General features: G+C 39.3%; 1 protein-coding gene across 9 annotated transcripts in view; it reads right to left on the reverse strand.

The window, feature by feature from the left end:
* myocd (myocardin) overlaps positions 1-19,177 on the reverse strand; it is a 550,512-nt gene that overhangs the window by 137,556 nt on the left and 393,779 nt on the right. For 5 of the 9 annotated variants that reach the window (XM_082544845.1, XM_082544847.1, XM_082544854.1 and 2 more), the window contains exon 1: positions 5,799-5,902. The exons of 1 other annotated variant lie outside the window; for it this stretch is intronic. The gene's annotated coding sequence lies outside the window, so the exon portion shown is untranslated. Of the gene's footprint in view, positions 1-5,798; positions 5,904-19,177 lie in introns of those variants that run through there. 3 more of the 9 variants (XM_082544852.1, XM_082544844.1, XM_082544850.1) reach the window with 2 other exon arrangements.

Consider the following 19,177-nt stretch of genomic DNA (forward strand, 5'->3'; position numbering starts at 1 on the left):
CAGAACATATTATCTCTGTCTCTAGCAACCAGTGTTTACCATGGGGTCACTGACTAGTCTCTAGCCCTGTTTAACATGGTCTGTTACAGACACATTCACAGAAATGATGATATCGCCTGAAAATGGCGAATTTATTGGGAAACACAAATCCAGTGCCCCCTGACCAACATTAGCATTTATTTGAAGTCATAGTTTTGGTTTACTGACATTTTAAATAGGTTTTATTGCCATTCCAGGAGCCAGAGTTTCTAAGAATTTAAAAGGTTCTATGGAGCCAATGACCTGATTATTCTCACTGCCGAAATCATTATATACAATTCAGGTCCTTTTGGTTTTATAACAATTTGTTTGTGGACCTTTATTTTTCTAGTTTTGCATGTAGGGTTCTGCAGTGTTGAAATATAGCGCTCTATTGTTGTTGGGTTTTTTTATCTTTATGTATCTTGTTCATTACATGTTCCTTATAGTGTTATCATTCATTCCTTCAGTACCTGATGGCCCTAGGTTCATTTTGTTAATTCCCCCTTTGTGTTGCTCTTCTGTTCCTCGAGTTTTGTCTCTGCATTTGTCATGTTGTACAGTGTGTGTGTGTTGTCTGAGTCATCCCTTGTTCTTTATTGTGTTGTCTCTCATTTCCCAGTGTTTTCCCAAGATTTCTGGAATTTGGATTTCCTAGAAAGTTGTGTTTTCATGGATTTAGCTGTCTTGGTGTGGGAACAGATTGAGAACAGTCTCATATCACTTCTGTTTTGGGCTGGATTAACTCTTCCATTTCCTCTAGACTTGTCCCTAAATGGTTTAAGCTGCCAAAATATGACCACCACCTCTTTGACAGTATGTTATTATTTGGGTTGTTGCTACTTGCAAGCCCCACCATATGTTAATTTGCTACTAACCAAAGGAAAAGGAGTGAGAGTGACTTCATCGCCACCTTTCCACATTAGTTCAGCTTTAGCCAAGTTTTACACAAGTCTGACAGTAACACATCCTTTCACTTTATGCCAAATTATTCCCAGTCAGAATTTTCACCTGGACGCTCCCTTAACTCAGATTTCCAACTCGGAAGGTCAAAGAAGTCCCACTGCCCATGAGGTAACAATCCAAGATGGTGGAAGTGAATGCAAACGCTAGTAAAAGTTTTTATTTGTACAGCCACTCTTGTATATTTGTGACTCACTAAATAAGAGAACTGACTGAGCTCTGTCTGTGAATATGCTGCATTCACAGATAGAGCTTTGAAGTGCAGTTACGCTGTATTACTAGTGCTCTGCCATGCTAAGCAAAAAACTTTTCTGACTTGTGAGCAGTGTTAGGTGTAACATGTTACTGTAATCACATTACGTTTTACCTTTTGCAGTAATGTAACCTTCTACTGTACTAAATTCAGAAGTTACAGTTACATTATCACTTGTGCTACAAAAGTTCTTCAGTTATCTGCTCAAACAAACAACAAAATCATCAAGCAAACGTGTTTTTTCTTTCTGCTGTCTGCTAGCCAACATAAAGCTCTGTAGGAAATCAGAGGGATGAACCCCGGTTCAACAACCAGAGCCTGAACTTCAACAAGTAGCAAAGGCAGCGAGGAGCAACCAGGCTTGGTAGCATCCATTTCTGCTTGTTCGTGTTTCTAGAATAGAATTGCTTTGTTAACTCCCATGAAGTCTCCTTGGGTCAATTTTTATCTTTGCTTTGTATGCTGCCTTTGTGTTAATATGTAAATATTAAAAGAAAGATCTTGCGTGTGTTATTAGGAAAGGGATTTGTGTTTTGTGTGATTAAATGACAATGCATTTCAGGTTATTGCAGCATAAGGCTTCTTAGATTGGATAGGATAATATTGGGGTTTGTGTAAATTATTGGAGTTATGGTTGCAATGCTGTCAGATTAGCTCAGTAGTCAATAGTGAGGAGTTTATTTGCAGTAGTTAGTTGATTCATGAGCCAAATAACCAGAAAGTGTCTGGTTTGAAGATCAACACATCTTTTATGCAGTCACAGTCTTTACACACACTACCTGCCAGCAGCCCTTTCTCAAAGTCTCTCATTCTCTCTATCAACATATTTCTGTAGAAACTGCACCATTAATAAGGCTTTCAGAGATTAAATAAGGCTTATTTGTTAGCAGTAATATCATCTTCAGTAAAAAAAAAAATCAACAAGAAGTCAGCTATGTGATTATTTTATCTATGTTATGAGAAACTGACATGAAACTCAATATTTATGACGAGGTTTAGATGGTTTGGAAAGGTGCAGAGGAAGGAAAGCAGATATATTGGACAAAGGATGTTGAATATGGAGTTAAAAAGGGAGACGTCAGAAGAGGTTCATGGATGTCATAAAAGAGAACAAGCAAAAGGTTGGCATGAAAGTCGAGGATGCTTGGGATAGGATGAGCAGGAGCAAGATAATCCACTGTGGCGACCCCTAAAGGGAGCAGTCAATAGCAGATTGACATGAAACTCTATCACCTGGTTCAAATATGAGCGCCTGCCTCTGCCAATGCTTGTCTGAAAGGCAACATTCAGATGCCAGTTGAATGAGGAACTCCCAGTAAAGATGGCCTGATGACAGGATAAGACTGACTTGAACACTCAGAAGGTTCACGTCTGGGTTCATATATGCCAAATCATGATATTGCCAGATGTGTAATCATTGTATGGATGGCGCACTACGGCCGAATTTATGCTGCACAAAAGGTCAGTATTTCATAGTTGGATTCAAAGAACTCGGCAGTGGCACTTTTTGTTCTGGAGCATGATCTCATTGCTAATGATAACTGACTCAACTCCAAACACGAGAGGGGTGAGAAATTAAAACACTACGAGGCACCTACAGTGCAGCTACAGTAAAGCAGGTCCATGACGTAATGTTTCTCAAAAGCAACAGGGCGAGGTCTAAACACATGAAAGCCCTGTTTCCAATTGGAAACAGATTTGACCTGACAAGTGTGATTGTAGCCTGTTGTTTCAAGACAAGACTTTGGAGATACTCTGTGTGTGTGTGTGTGTGTGTGTGTGTGTGTGTGTGTGTGTGTGTGTGTGTGTGTACGCATGTGTGTGTGCAGGGAGAGTAGAGATAACGCTGGAGAGTTAGGTGGCTGGCTTTAAATTTCTTTTTACCATACATGAAATCCACAAACACCATGCAGCCAGGGGGAACTTAAGAGATGGAGATGAGCCTCGAGGTGCAGCTGATGAATGCACGAGACCAGCCAAGCAACATAAAAAGAGATCTGTGTAGCCATTGAAGTGAATTTCAAGCAGTTGTTTCTAATTAGGTCCGGCTCCTGGGATCATCCCAGAAGATACGTTCCTCCTGAACGTCTCTGCTTCTATAAACAATCCTCCTTTGCTTCTTGAGCTGACTGGGCCTCAGACCTGGACCCCAACATTCACCTAAGCCAATATGTCTACACAGACTCACTGCTCGACTTACTTTTGACTAATAATAATCAGATTTGGAAAATTTGTCCAGTGCGTTTTGGACAATTTAAATTCTGTACATCAGCATTTAAATGTGTAGTCCACTGGAAACTATTTCTCTAAGGTGAATTATACCATTACCTTCCTTTGTTGGCTGTTTTAATTCAGTCCAGAGTGTCCTGGTAACTTTTAATCACGTCCATAAATTTGAAAGGTAACAAAGGTATTTTTGCCAGCATAAAGATCTTTTTCATTTCTTTTCATTTTTAAGTTCACCACCATTTATCAGCTGACTATAAATTTACCTTTTTTAAAACATGATTTTTTTTAATGGTATTTGCACACTTGTGACAAATACATCAGCTGAAAGAAATAAAAGCTAGAAAAGCTTCATACTGGCTAATGTTTAGCCATCGCTTGTGTCCATTATATCAAATTTGTTCCCATTATATGAGGTGAGCTTCCTCTTGTTAACTAAGTTGCCCAACATGTGAGATGTAGACACAGGGTTTGAAAAAGCTGCTAATAACTCAACATTAGCAAGGAAAGCTCTGACAATGTTGAAGAAGGGACAGCAACTCTGACCAGTTTAATAAAACAGGCAAGTTGAGGAAATGCAGGCTCTGCAGCACTTTTAGCATCTATGAGAATGGCTGAATGTGAAGTTCAACCAACTGCTTTGCCAATACTTGACATTTATTTCTCATTTATATTTAATCCCCCCTTGTAGATATAAACAGTTAAACATGTCACACACTGTTCTTTTAATTTGACAGCTTTTGTTTTGTTATTAATATAATTTAATATACTTTAAAAATGAAGATGTAGGCCTTTGTTTCTGAGTTCATGAATAACAGCTGGTTGTTTAATTGTTTAATATGCACATTTTTTCAAAAGGTTTAAAAATAAGAAAAAAATTAAAGCCTGAGATACGGTTATTACTGAAAATCTATTTATTCAGTTTGATTATTGAACTTTAATTGTTTTTTCTTCTTTGTCTTTTTGCTTTTTTTGTTTTTTGGTAAAATGTGATTTTAAAGGTGTTGATGCTACAAAAATACTACACTGGAAGGAGTTCCAAGCAGTTAATTCAATTATTTGTTGTCTGTGTAAGTTTTCGCTTTCTCTTTATTATTATACACGTACATACAAGTGCGTATATAAGTTGCTGTTGTTGTTTTTTAAAGTTAATAATGACCAAAATAAAGAATTCGAATTGTTTTGAAGTCGCCATCTTGGCTGTGTACAGCCAGAAATAAGTTTCTGCTGAAATTGAGCAGAAAGATGGAGCTGACACCCGTAAAGGCACCTCACCTTTCATTCTTCACTTTTATTTGATTAATAATGGAAGTTTTCCTGTCGATGTAATTGTTGTTTTAAAAACAAACAAACATTGGGGATGCAATAGCATTAGCTAGGGGAGAGCTAACAGCTAAAATGTATAATTGAGCTTATTTTTATTTATTCTTTAGCAACATGATATTAACAACACATACAGGGCAATAATAAAATTTTCTCCTCACCTCTGTCTGGACAATGTTAAGATTAGCATACATTTTATTTATATTACCTGCAGACCATCTTCTAATTGTTTGACCCGGATGGTTGATATCCACTTCTTGCAATATTTTTAGTTGAAGTAGATTTACTTCATCTTTGTTTTCCTTAAATAGGTAAAATCAGTAACATTAAAGCTGGAAAGTTACAGAAAGAAATGAATCTATCGTTGCTCAATTCCATAGTTTAGTTCCTGGTTAGTTCATTTTATCTCATTTTATATAATGGCAACAAAGATAATCAAGCAGTATTTTACTTCAGGAAGGCCTTTGGAGCATATGTTGGATGCTCAGTTGATTTTCTCATAGTTTCTTTAGTTTCAGCATTATCTTCTCCATGACTAATAACTGAACTTATAATTGCCTGTACTGTTAGAACAAGTTCATCTTTGCATCCTCACTTTAAATGCTTGCTGAGGTTATTATCTTTTTTCGCTCCATCAGACGCTTACAGTTATGAATCTTAACTCCATGCCTTTGAAGCCACTATCACAATGCATACTTCAGTGAAGTATCTTCATCCTTTTCTATCATACTTTGATCACAAAGTAGGAGTCAGACACAAAAACTGTTAAAAGAACTTGAATTTGGACGAGTCAAGCAGAGGACAGGTGAGGTTTGCAATTCTTTCTGAATGACACAGCACAATATTATTTCACTATTATTTATGCTTTAGCTTTGTTATTCCAGATTGCTTCGCTTTATAAAACTTGTGTCCTGAATAAAAGGAAGCCAGATTTTTTCAGAATGCCAATTCTCTTATAAATTCGCTTTACTATGCGCCAAACAAAGACGATGAGAAGATATATTGCATAACTCACACTGACTTGTCGGTGGAGGTTTGATACAGCGGCGGGGTAATCCTGATCCACGAAAAGGGTTGTCCTCACCCGGCCCTGTTGCTGCTCCACATGTACTTCGGCAGTATGTGTGTTTGTGTGTGAAGCAACGTGTTCTCTCCTCCCAGCAGTCTGAAGCTCTCTTTAGAGATATTTATAATCAGGGTTCTTGTTTGCAGACTGGGTTGTTACCTCTGCAAGCTTATCTCTGACTTATTTGATAGAGTAGTGAGGTCATTGGATAAAAGTGATTTCTATAAAACAGTCATGCAACAACTGGAAATGAATGCGTTCCAGTAGCTAATTAGTTCAATCACTTAGACTGAAAGACTGCTTTATTTTCAAAACTATCCTCGCAGTGCTTGTGTCAACACATTTACACGACATGACACTCAAAATCAATCTTTGACGTTTATTATAATTATAATTTTCTGTTTACATCTACGAGTGTTAAACTGTTCATCTTCATGTTCACGACTGGTAAACTGGACCAAATAGTGACACATGTCTGAGCTTGGTGTTCCCATGGTTACAACATGATCAAATCTGAAGTAAAATACAGTCCACCCCAACCTGACTTTAACTTTGACAGATCAGAATTAAATGTGCATCAGTTTTCTTCAGTTTGGATTTTTTGCATGGAAAGAACTGCACTAGATTTCGTGTGTCTTTTTTCTAACCACTTTAGTGGTGCAAGTTCAAACCAAAATCGAGTTAAACAATTAAAAGACACTGTGGAAAACTGGAGTACCAGTATTGCTAGCCATTTGGCACATGGGTCGTACAAAATATCCACCAGTACAGCTTCAAAAGTGGGAGGAAAAGCTGGTTTGTATGTCCATAGCCTTATATTTTAAATTTAGTGAACATTATAGTGGCACATTTGAAAAATAACAAGCCCAAAAGCCTTGACACAGCTAGCCACACTTTAACTACAGTTTGGACACTTGTCCAAAGTGTACCTCTTCACATAACTGTATGATTAAACAGTATAGCCAAGTTTCTGTCATGTCAATTCTCTTTCTCATCAGTTTGACAGACAGTCCAGCGCCTGGGAAAAGTGGCATTGCGGCTGAATGGAAAGCATTAAGAGCTTTCAGCGACGCCCCAAGGCAGGCTCATATGATACCCTGTAAGAGAGGGGCTAATATTTTACAGTCAGCTTGGTATTTACCAGAAGCTTGTAGCGTTTACCGCAGATCAAGACCAAAGTATCAAAACATTCAGAGGATGAGCGATGAACCTGCCTCTCAGCTCTCTTCCGTCTATTACAGACAAGGGGTTCAGTTGTTGGTCATGAACAGTGAACAGAGAAAAATGCACCATGTCAAAGTTTGGGGGGTAAAAGTTAGACGCCAAACATGACGTCGATGTCAGGCATCTAAAATGTGACACCGAAGAACTCATAGCCTGTGAGGCACAGCCGTGACGTAATCCATGATACATAGCAATAAAATGTAGAAAATCCTCTTTTGTAAAACATGAGAGGGAGAAGTTAGACTGTTTGATTGATGGAATTGTTACAGAGTCTACTTAACAAACCTCTAAATTTAGATCTGATTTCGTATCCCTGTTCTGAGTATGAATTTCTGGCCTCCAACCCAGGCATTACCTCAGCCATGGAGCTTTGAGTGAGTGCGGTGTGCTTGAAGACTGGGCAGAAAGGCTGCTGTCATCCAGTCGTAATAGCAACTATTGGTATGTTGAACCGAACCCAGCCTGGAGTGTAATGGCAAAACAAGCACAATTGTTCACATCCAGATATATTATTCCTGCTGCTGCAAACTGAAAACATGCTCATGTTTGTGCCGGGCCTCTTCACGCAGGGAGGTAATGAGGGCCAGAGGGGCCAGGTGGTCTGGGTTTCCTCAAAGCTTTCACTCGTATACCTTTATTTGCATTTTGACAAATGTTCCCGCTGTGAATAATCACAGTGCATCAAGTCCACCTTATGAGCTGTAGGCTGATGTAAGAGAAGAAAGAAAGAGGAGAAGATGACATGCACCTCTGTTGAGCTCTGGCCTTCCGTGGGATTAAGGAAGTACTTCATTTGCATTAGAAAAACATAAATTCGTTGTCAAGGCCAGTTGTTCAGCATGTAACATGGATAAACTCAATGAGCTTGGGCTGGATACAAATACGAGTGATCAATTTGTCACACAATAACTTAGACTCCAGCACAGTGTGTATTTACTCTACTCACATACCAGACTGCTTTAAGCTGCTGTCTATTTGAAACAGGCTGATTTTAGTAATGAACCTAAAAAAGAAGTAATAATTATATTTGTACTCTTTTACTTCTTCAAAGTGCTAATGAGCAGCTTAGCATCTTTCAGCCTGCTGTTTTATTTTTAAGGCCCTTAGCTTTTTTCTTTAACTTTCTTTATCTTAATTTGCTGCTTTTTCTTTGCAAATGGCAAAAATGCAAAGTTAACAACAATTCAAGAAAAAAAATCAGCTCTTAAACTTACCACTTTAAGAAAGATACATTCAGGAGCTGGTGTATATATTGTGTTCACTGGGTCATTTACAGTGACACAAGTCAGTACAATGATGACTAAATGCTAGACGATAAAAGATTAACTGCTTTAACATATTCCAGTACCACCTTTACAACTTTACCTTTTCTTTGGTGTCTGGTTATGGTTGGTTCTATACAGAGCCTAAGCTTAGCTTTACAGACTGTTTTAGTTGTTTACTGTTCCCACGGGGAAGCTCTGCATTTGCCTATGAAGAGCCTATAGCGAGGGTACCTACTCAAATATGCAGTCCTCCCCCCAAAAAACCCCAAAACAACAAAAGCATTTAGCTCTATGTTGATGCTACGTGTGGGTCAAAATGTGATTGGTTGGAAGGGAGTAGCAGCACCACTGCCTTCCAAGGGAGAAAGGAAATGGCATCTTAAGCAGCATGAAAGCCACAGACAGTGACTTCAGTTGACAAAGTGGACAGCTTTTTTAACAGTAGGTTTCACTTCAGATCTTTGCATATTTTAACTTTGCTCTACTCTGTGGTTGTTTGAAGGCCCAATGACCTCATCAAGACTGTCATTTGTGACAGTATACAAGCTATAACTCATAGATGATGGCCTGCAAAGCTGTCCTTAATATCTGAGCAGGACAAATACAAAAGTATAAAAAAAGACATAAAAAATAGTGACTTAATCTAAGATGCCCATTTTGGGGACGTGGAAGGAATTTAATCCGGAAGGCAATGGAGGCAATTCCACACAATGAGGTCCAAAAACCAGGAGCTCCCAACCCAGCGTCTTGCTGTGAGCTAACTAAGTACTCCTAACCACTGCACCAGTGCAAGTATGTGCAGCCTCTGCTGAGAAGTAGCATACTTAACGTGACTGTTTCTGGGGACATGAGCTGTGAGGGTAAATGAAATCTGCAGAATAATTTGATTTGGAGGTTGTAACTATTTTTGCATTTTGAACTGACAGACAGAATAAAAGCTGTCTCTGCATTCCCAGATCTTAGTGGTTCCTTTCCCGAGTACAGTGTTACAATAACTGATGGAAAAAGCCAAAACTGTGTAAATAGGACTAAATATATGATAAATCACAAATTTATTTTAACTTGTGGATTTGGAGCTCTGATGTTCCCCCTTACAATGACTGAACCATATAACCATAAGTTCGACCCAAACCCACTAACTAAACACATATGCCTCCATGATCTGCATTAATATCTTCAGCAGGGACTGTAACCACCTCGTAAATGACATTGGCAGCACAGGCAAGGACATTAGTGAACTTCCAAGTTTAAAAAAAAAATCCTACCAGAGTAGAAGGACTGTATTTTTAAGACGACTGTTTTCTGATTTTCTTTTTCAGTTTAATCCCACCCTTCTTGTGGCCCCTTCAAGGAAATGTACTCCAAACGCTGCTCTGACCTCTTTTTGTTAAACATCTATTAATGTTGCACTGAATCCTCTTCTGTTAAAATGAAGGAGCACAGAAAATGGCTCACTTAATTCGTATGTAAAATATTAATATCAATGATCATCAATGAAAACATGATGTGAACATTTCTTTTCCAGGCATGAAATAAGATTTAGGAATGTGGTAATTAAAGCGCTGTCAACGTCAATGATTTTCTCCATATGAGGTCTTGTTCTGAAAAGCATGACACTGTATTTCACACTTTAAATGGCATGAAAGAATTCACAGCGAACATGTAAGGAGACGTCATGTTTATGTTAAGGGTATTTCTTTCCGCAACCTGTGCAATGTGCACATTTCAAGCTGTTTCGTTTCAATAATCTCACGAGTGAATTTTGAGCAAAACACAGAGAAAAGCGGTATCTTTTATTTATAGAAGACTTGCAAACATGCTGATCGCATGTTACGCAAATGACATGAATATTTCATGACATAACTCGTATAATGAGCATTCAAAACAGATTTCCTCACACTTCGTGGCCTGAGTCGCAGATGGAACAGAAGAGGCGTAGTGTGATACCCGCAACAGGCATGACTTTCAAAATAAGCACACTGTTTTCCTTCAAATTTGGTTTGGGGCTCAGAGAGCAATGAAAGGATTTCTACTGGGTTATCTATCATCAATACTGCTATCAATACAGTCCGCCAGATGATTACTCACTCGAATTTTGCCGATACCGAAAGAAAAAAAGATCAGTTACTAATGAATTAGATTAATGTTTTAGCTGAGAATTTATGTGACGCAGTCTTGTTGGGCTGCTCTGTTTTATAACATTCACTTGACCTTTCACCACATGCTCGAGTAGCTGCAAGGCTCCACGGGAAATTGAAAGTCAAAATGGTAGGAATTCATCCACACGCTGTCAAACATTTTTGCACAAATTTTCCAGCGAAATATCCAAAATACATGAAAGCACACAGTGATTCCATGAACCCCCAAAGTCCAAACTCTTATCTGGTTTTAAGATTGATTTTGGCCTTCAAAGTCCTGACATCAAACAGGGAGAAAATAGGATTTCATCTCCCAAGCTTTCACCTGCGTGTGTAAACAACGTCCAGGAGTGTCTTTAATACATCAAATGAAGTTTGATGCATATTCTCTTGCAGCCAACATAAACATTACGCTGTTGCTTTTAAATCTAGGAGGACATCTTGGGACAGCCAGCCAGGGCTTAGCGATTACAAGAGAAACTAATTTATGATTCCTTTCTTGTCTGACTTGGTAGGCTAGTTTCAGGAGTGAGGAGAAACACTGCAAAGGTTTCAGCCAGCTGGTCATTGCAGCTAGTGTTTCTTCACAGTTAAATTATGCTTAAATAGTACATTACTGATATACTTATATCCATATATTTCAATATAATAATGCATTATATTACAGCTCTTGCTACAAGCAGGCTTCCTACTTTCACACCTGTGATGAAATAACCTGAACACCTATATTATATCAAAATAACCAAAGTATCTTCACTTGCACTTCTCTCAACGAGCTTGAAACAGAATATGTGGCTTCATCCATGAAATTGGCTCCAGTTTTTGTGAATTATGTTAAATATTTCAACTTATAAAGTTTAGGGTGAAAAAGAATAACAAGTTTTCCTTAAGAATAATATTCATTTTCAATTGAAAAATAATCATGCACCCATTTATGTAATAATAATAATAATAATGGATTGGATTTATATAGCGCTTTTCAAGGCACCCAAAGCGCTTTACAATACCACTATTCATTCACTCTCACATTCACACACTGGTGGAGGCAGCTACGGTTGTAGCCACAGCTGCCCTGGGGCAGACTGACAGAAGCGAGGCTGCCATTTTGCGCCATCAGCCCCTCTGGCCATCACCAGTAGGTGGTAGGTGAAGTGTCTTGCCCAAGGACACAACGACCAGGACAGAGAGCCTGGGGATCGAACTGGCGACCTGGTTACAGATACGCTTCCCAACCACCTGAGCCACGGTCGTAAACAAAAGGTATGGCTAAGTGAACATATTAATTAAGTTATTAATTATTAATTGAATATATCTTCATAAAGGGTCATCTCCCTATCCGCAAAGCGATACTTCTGAATGAGGGAAGAATCAACGGTGGCCCCGAAGTGTCAAATGCACTGCAACTTAAGAAATCCCCAGCAAAAAGAAAAACATTGCAAAAACACAATAAAAAGTTGAATAAAACACAATGGAAATAGAACAAAACTGAGTCTCATGAAACAGAACAGAGTTGTTTTTGCAGACAGAATAGCTGCAGAAGTGACAGAAACCAAACCATGTGACTGTCTTGATGCATGCTCAATCATCCAGGTAAGAGAAGCCCAGGAAGTTCATTCTGTTCATCTGGACGTAGCCTTTACAATGGGAGAAACGTAAGTGACTTCCTCAGTTTCAGCAGACTGCAGGTTTTTAATATGCAAATTGCTATGACCATTCACAGAGAGTTGGGGAATGGCTCCAATCACAGCATTGTAAGATGGTGAAAGATGTACCCTTAGGTCCCCCTCCTCAATTCACAGATGGTCTTTCCCTTTTCACATAAATGGAATCCTTGACTCCCCCCCTTTCTTTTTTATCCTCCTCCCTGTCCACGATGTGTACATCTTTATCACAGAAACAGTGACCTCTGGCCTGTCGGTGTAAATATTGGACTGAGGCAAACTTGGTGGTTGCATCGTTGCTGGCAGAGGTTGGACCAAACACAGGACTCAGAACCTCAAGCAGTAAAATAATAGGTGGTTAATAAAAATAAAATGAAATACACTAATCTAGACAAATGAGACAAGGGAAGAAAACTGGATATATTACGCACGACGCTCCAGACTATCAAAATAAGACAGGAAGTAACGCACACTGAGACTCAGACTAAGATATGTGGGCGCGACACTAGAACTGGGGAGAAACAGACATGGAGACATGACTGGGAAGGATAACAAAACATGGAGATGAAACTTGGGCAGACATGAACAGACCAGAACTATAACTGCAAACTCAGAGGCACTGGAAAGTGGCATGTTCAGAAACTAGAACATGATTAACTTGTGCTTTCAAAGAAGTAAAAAGGAAATCCAAAACAAAACTCAAACAGTGGATGGAAGACCCGAGACGATGGCAAGTGGAGGGTTCATTGATGTTGTGAGGGGGAAAAGAAGCTAATGTGTGTTTCTATCACATGATTTATACAGGGAGTGCAGAATTATTAGGCAAGTTGTATTTTTGAGGAATAATTTTATTATTGAACAACAACCATGTTCTCAATGAACCCAAAAAACTCATTAATATCAAAGCTGAATGTTTTTGGAAGTAGTTTTTAGTTTGTTTTCAGTTTTAGCTATTTTAGGGGGATATCTGTGTGTGCAGGTGACTATTACTGTGCATAATTATTAGGCAACTTAACAAAAAACAAATATATACCCATTTCAATTATTTATTTTTACCAGTGAAACCAATATAACATCTCCACATTCACAAATATACATTTCTGACATTCAAAAACAAAACAAAAACAAATCAGTGACCAATATAGCCACCTTTCTTTGCAAGGACACTCAAAAGCCTGCCATCCATGGATCCTGTCAGTGTTTTGATCTGTTCACCATCAACATTGCGTGCAGCAGCAACCACAGCCTCCCAGACACTGTTCAGAGAGGTGTACTGTTTTCCCTCCTTGTAAATCTCACATTTGATGATGGACCACAGGTTCTCAATGGGGTTCAGATCAGGTGAACAAGGTGGCCATGTCATTAGTTTTTCTTCTTTTATACCCTTTCTTGCCAGCCACGCTGTGGAGTACTTGGAAGCGTGTGATGGAGCATTGTCCTGCATGAAAATCATGTTTTTCTTGAAGGATGCAGACTTCTTCCTGTACCACTGCTTGAAGAAGGTGTCTTCCAGAAACTGGCAGTAGGACTGGGAGTTGAGCTTGACTCCATCCTCAACCCGAAAAGGCCCCACAAGCTCATCTTTGATGATACCAGCCCAAACCAGTACTCCACCTCCACCTTGCTGGCGTCTGAGTCGGACTGGAGCTCTCTGCCCTTTACCAATCCAGCCACGGGCCCATCCATCTGGCCCATCAAGACTCACTCTCATTTCATCAGTCCATAAAACCTTAGAAAAACCAGTCTTGAGATATTTCTTGGCCCAGTCTTGACGTTTCAGCTTGTGTGTCTTGTTCAGTGGTGGTCGTCTTTCAGCCTTTCTTACCTTGGCCATGTCTCTGAGTATTGCACACCTTGTGCTTTTGGGCACTCCAGTGATGTTGCAGCTCTGAAATATGGCCAAACTGGTGGCAAGTGGCATCTTGGCAGCTGCACGCTTGATTTTTCTCAGTTCATGGGCAGTTATTTTGCGCCTTGGTTTTTCCACACGCTTCTTGCGACCCTGTTGACTATTTTGAATGAAACGCTTGATTGTTCGATGATCACGCTTCAGAAGCTTTGCAATTTTGAGACTGCTGCATCCCTCTGCAAGATATCTCACTATTTTTGACTTTTCTGAGCCTGTCAAGTCCTTCTTTTGACCCATTTTGCCAAAGGAAAGGAAGTTGCCTAATAATTATGCACACCTGATATAGGGTGCTGATGTCATTAGACCACACCCCTTCTCATTACAGAGATGCACATCACCTAATATGCTTAATATGCCTAGAAAATATATGTAATATTATGCTGTAGTATAACCAAGAGGAGACCGATGATGAGTGACGAGTAATGGTATTGAATACGGCGTACTATGAGACCAATGTTCAATTTAGAGGATGGTGGAAAAGAAGCATCATGTTTCAGTTTCTGAAGAACTTTACCTGTTAAACACATCTGACAAACAGAACATGGCTCTGCGTGCCCTCATGTTTTTGGTGTACTTTGGTGTAAGGTGTCACACTCGGACTCTGAGACATAGACTGATGAAGTAACAACTGAAGTGAGAAGCAAATTTGTTCAGCATTCAACTGATCTACCCACCAGTTTTTGACAATGGTAGGAATCTTTTATTGATTTTTAAGGGTTATTTGATTTACAGAAATTTCCCTGTGGAACACTGACCAGTGTTTTTATTCTCTGCAAGCATTTTTTTTACAGCGTATAATAATTGTTTAATGCTTTTTTAAACTCTTCGATCTGTTTGATGTGTTGCTAATATGGTAAGTTACTATTCCCAACTACTGTTCCCTGAACATTTTAATTACACCTCACACAGTACTAAAATGAAATCAGCACCCCAGCACATGACCTGACCCACTCCACTCAGCAGTATGGTGTCCAGAGACCTCAGGATGTGCAAGACATTAAGCAAGTACAGGTTCTTCTGTGACAACATTTGCAATGCTGTTTTCAGAACTATGCCACAATCTCTGGGCTTGAAACTGAACTCGGAATGCTGAAGGAAAAAGAGAGAGAAGAGAGCCTCTACAGACAAGCTGCCACAACTCTTGGGGACCCAGAGGCAGAGAAAACCCAAGTTCAATTATGTCAAGGATGATGCCTCTTTAGAAAACCAGATTATGTCAATGATGTGGAACCAATGGCAGCAGGAGGTGAACCAGCTTAAAGAGGAGATCAGCCTCAGAGACGATGAAATCCAGAAACTGCAGAAGGGGAATGGGTGTCTCTTTGAAGTTCACCAACACCAAGAAACAGCTGTCAGGCAAAGAAGCCAAAGACCTCCAGAGAGAAAAGGACTAGTAAACACAGCTCTGTGGAGCAAAAACTCCACCTTTTTCTCTCGCTGCCACTTGTTAGAGAGGGACATGAAGGAACTGCAGGAGTAGAAGAAAAAACTTGAAGGAAGAAGATATAGAAATGTGGTAAAAATACAGAGAAACTGAAAATGAGAATAAGAAACAGGAAGCGAGTGTGGAGAGTATTCTGGAAATGGAGATGACAATACTAGGAGCAGCTACTTTGCAACACGGTAATGGCTTTTGTTCAAAACAGCAAGGCAAGGCTACTGTCTGTTATTATCTCACTACTAAGTCAGGAAAACAGCACTCATGTCTTAGAGCATATTTTGTTAAGGATGTCTGCACTATTTTTCCTTATTTTATGTTTACACTATTAAAAGGTGACTGTTCATATAAATCATGATTTCCAAATACTGAGGTCGGTGTATGTGCCAGTAATTACTGCGAGTCACAAGCTCAGACTTGAAACAGTTTTTTCTACTCTTGGCCCTGTATGATGTCATTTCCTATGTTGACACTAATATGGTCAACATAAGCACAGATCTACTGTCCATACCACCTGTTTATAAAGGTTAGCCAATCAGAAGACAGTTGGCAATAAAGGATGTTGTTCTTAAAGGTAGTTGAACTAACATAGGTTGTTTTAGACCGAGGGGACCAAGACCCAGCATAAGAAAAAAGGGACTACTGTAAGCTGAATCAAGCAGAGTTCAGGAGTTGAGGAGACCTGTTATCTTTTTAGGGGTTCACATAGATTAGACAGCTGAGCTTTCTAACACTGACCAGGTAGTTCTGCTGGATAAACCTAATCAAAGGGTTCTCATATGTCGGTTTTATCCTAATGCAGACTCCACTGTCAGACTTAAACCAGTTCCCATTCAGTTCTATACTATATTATTATACTGTAAAGTAATTAGTAGTCAGAAGGGGAATAAGCAGCTCAATGTTTCACTGTGTTTTAGGAAAAAGTTGTTGGATCTTCTTTTTATTTTAGTACCTGTCCACTATACCCAGCAGAATCTGGCATTAGCCACAATGTTAACAGTGATTCAGATTTTGACATTGCACTTGCTTTGTAAACGACTTCAAGTGACACGAGCATCTTAGAGGAACATTAAACCCAGTATACCTCCGTACTGCTGTGGAAATACATTTAACAGTTGGGAGCGAGATGCTTTAAGTTCATCCTCTGTTTTTTTTCTCAGCTAGTCACAGCACTGATTGCATAGGTGTTGTCTAATGAAATAAGACATCTGCAATGCACTCTGGGCACCATTATTTCCACACATACGCATATACAGATCTGCACCTTTAGGACCAGTGAGCACCATCCAACAGGTTTTTTGGTGAGTGGAGAGAGATGAAGGAAATGATCCATCACTCAGAGTAAACTCTAAACAGCCTAATGACACGTAGCAATATAAAATGGAAAATTCAAATAAACACCAGTGGGGCTGTTTGGAGGCACTCCTGGTACAATAGGCCAAACACTAGGCATTTGAGTAATCATTACTCGTCATAACTCAGCACGCTGGCGATGTTAAATAAACAGTATACTTCTGTAAGGCATATACAACAAGGCCCAAATTTACTTTAGCTGTATCACAGGAATCTGTGAGGTAAAGGACACTCACCAGCCATGCCAGACAGTGCCTTTTAATGTCATGTCATGTCTTTTCATCAACACCGGAGCCTTTCTGTTAGGCTGTTAGAAAAACTTACTACTGTATGCCTTGGTGGCCTCGGAGCTGATTTGTGGCTGCTGTATGACATAACAAGAAACCCAAACTGTTTCAAGAACTTCAAATCTCAGTCTATACATAGTCTGTCTGATTTATAACACATCTGTGGCTCCAAGAGTGCTGTTGGACATGTGGGATCACCATTAACTAGTGTTCTTCTCCTGCCAGCGATACCTCTGTGTTTTAGTTCAACTGGAGAAAAAAAAATCCTTTTCATTGTTGCTCAAGCACGTTGTTGTTATAAGCGCAGAAATTATTTATAAAAGTATAAGCAGGCGAGCATCTAGGAATAATGTTGACCTCATAGGTGAAGCCCTGCCTCTAATTGGCTCCTAATTGGGGCTTGATTACACAGTTATTAGGAAGAGTGCTCCACACAGAGCCAGGCCAAGCCTCATCGCGGAGGTTAACACCACTGCCAGACACTGTTATGAAGCCCAGGTAAGGTGTCACCGCGGGGCTAAAACCCAGTGGGCCTTTGTTTGGAAATAGAAATAGGGGCTATTACATTATTGCTATTCCAGAACATAATTTCATGCAATTTAATAGCAGACAAAGAAGAAAAGGCAATTCATAAATAAAGTTCTTTTAGTATTACAGAGTGGTCCCTGGAATCTACCTCATGCTGTTGAACAGTAGTCGGTAACACTATAAGCTAACTTGCTTTAATTTTGTCCAGCATTCCCATTCTTACTGCTCTGTTTTTGCCTCCAACTCCTGCAGGAGACATTTGGCTCTTTAGATGCTAAATGCTAAATGCTCCACTACTTCTATCAGTTAGTTTGTATCTGCCGTTTGGTTGTGAACAGTCAGTCAAAAACAAATGAAGAATGAAACATTCATCCATTCTCCTCCGCTTATCTTTGTCCCTCAGGTGGGGGGGTGGAGTCTATACCAGCTATCATAGGGCAAGAGGCTGGGTACACCCTGGACAGGTGTCTGTCACAGGGCTAACAAATAGAGACAGACACCTAATTATCCATTAACCTAACCCTGCTAACTGCATGTCTCTGGACTGTGGGAGGGTGCCTGGAGAGAACCCACACAAACATGGGGAGAACACGCAGACTCCACACAGAAAGGATCTTCTTGCTGTGAGGCAACAGTGCTAATCACCATGAAGAATGAAACATTTCAGTTAAAACCGAACTGAGCCATGAAGCTTTGTGAGCTGCATGGAAATTAAGATTTAGTTGGTTTATTATCTTTTTTAATACTGTGTCTCGCCATTATAGAATGGCTCCTGCCTTTAAAGTGAAGTCAAAGTAAAAATTGACTTAGACCTGCGTTTTTTATAATGACCAGCAGGTAACATCTTCCCTGGTTGCAAAAAGAAGTGATTGTGTAATAGTCGATGAAAAATAAAACATATTGCTCACTTTTATGGCCTCAGTAAACACTCCTTCAAGTCTTATTGATTAGAACACAATCATTTTGTAAATTAAACTCCCATTTAGAGTAAATAGACAATATGGTATCCTGTAGGGCGTGGCTACTCTGCGACAAGTTACTCAAACTTGAGAGGGGCAGCAAATCAGAAGAAAGCTGTTTTAAAAGCAAGTTTTTAAACTGAGGGGCAGCACTAAGGCTGACTATGATATAAATAAAAGCTATTTTGAACTGTGAATCATGCTAAGCTGCTTTAGTTTAGTCCAATACTAAAAATATGAATTTCAAACAGGAAAATAAATAATAGTAGTTCCCCTTGAAGTAATCCTGTTATGTCCTCTTCTTCTGCATGCGTTAATGATGTTGAAGAATTTGTGCCACCAAGTGTTTAATTTGCTTAATTTGTCATATATTTAAGTAGAATGTAGATTTAATGGGATATTTTAATGACAGAATGGACAATAATTTTAATTCCGTTTTGTTTTTGTTTTTAATATTTGATTTCTAATTACTTTGTCATCAAATCATTTAAAGGCAGTTTGATAGTCTGCAAGCTTTAATATGACCCAAATTTGGAGCCATTTTCCAGGTATCTATACAAGATGTT

The sequence above is a fragment of the Aulonocara stuartgranti genome (genome assembly GCF_965226115.1).
Source record: "Aulonocara stuartgranti genome assembly, chromosome: 8".
Classification (NCBI taxonomy): domain Eukaryota; kingdom Metazoa; phylum Chordata; class Actinopteri; order Cichliformes; family Cichlidae; genus Aulonocara; species Aulonocara stuartgranti.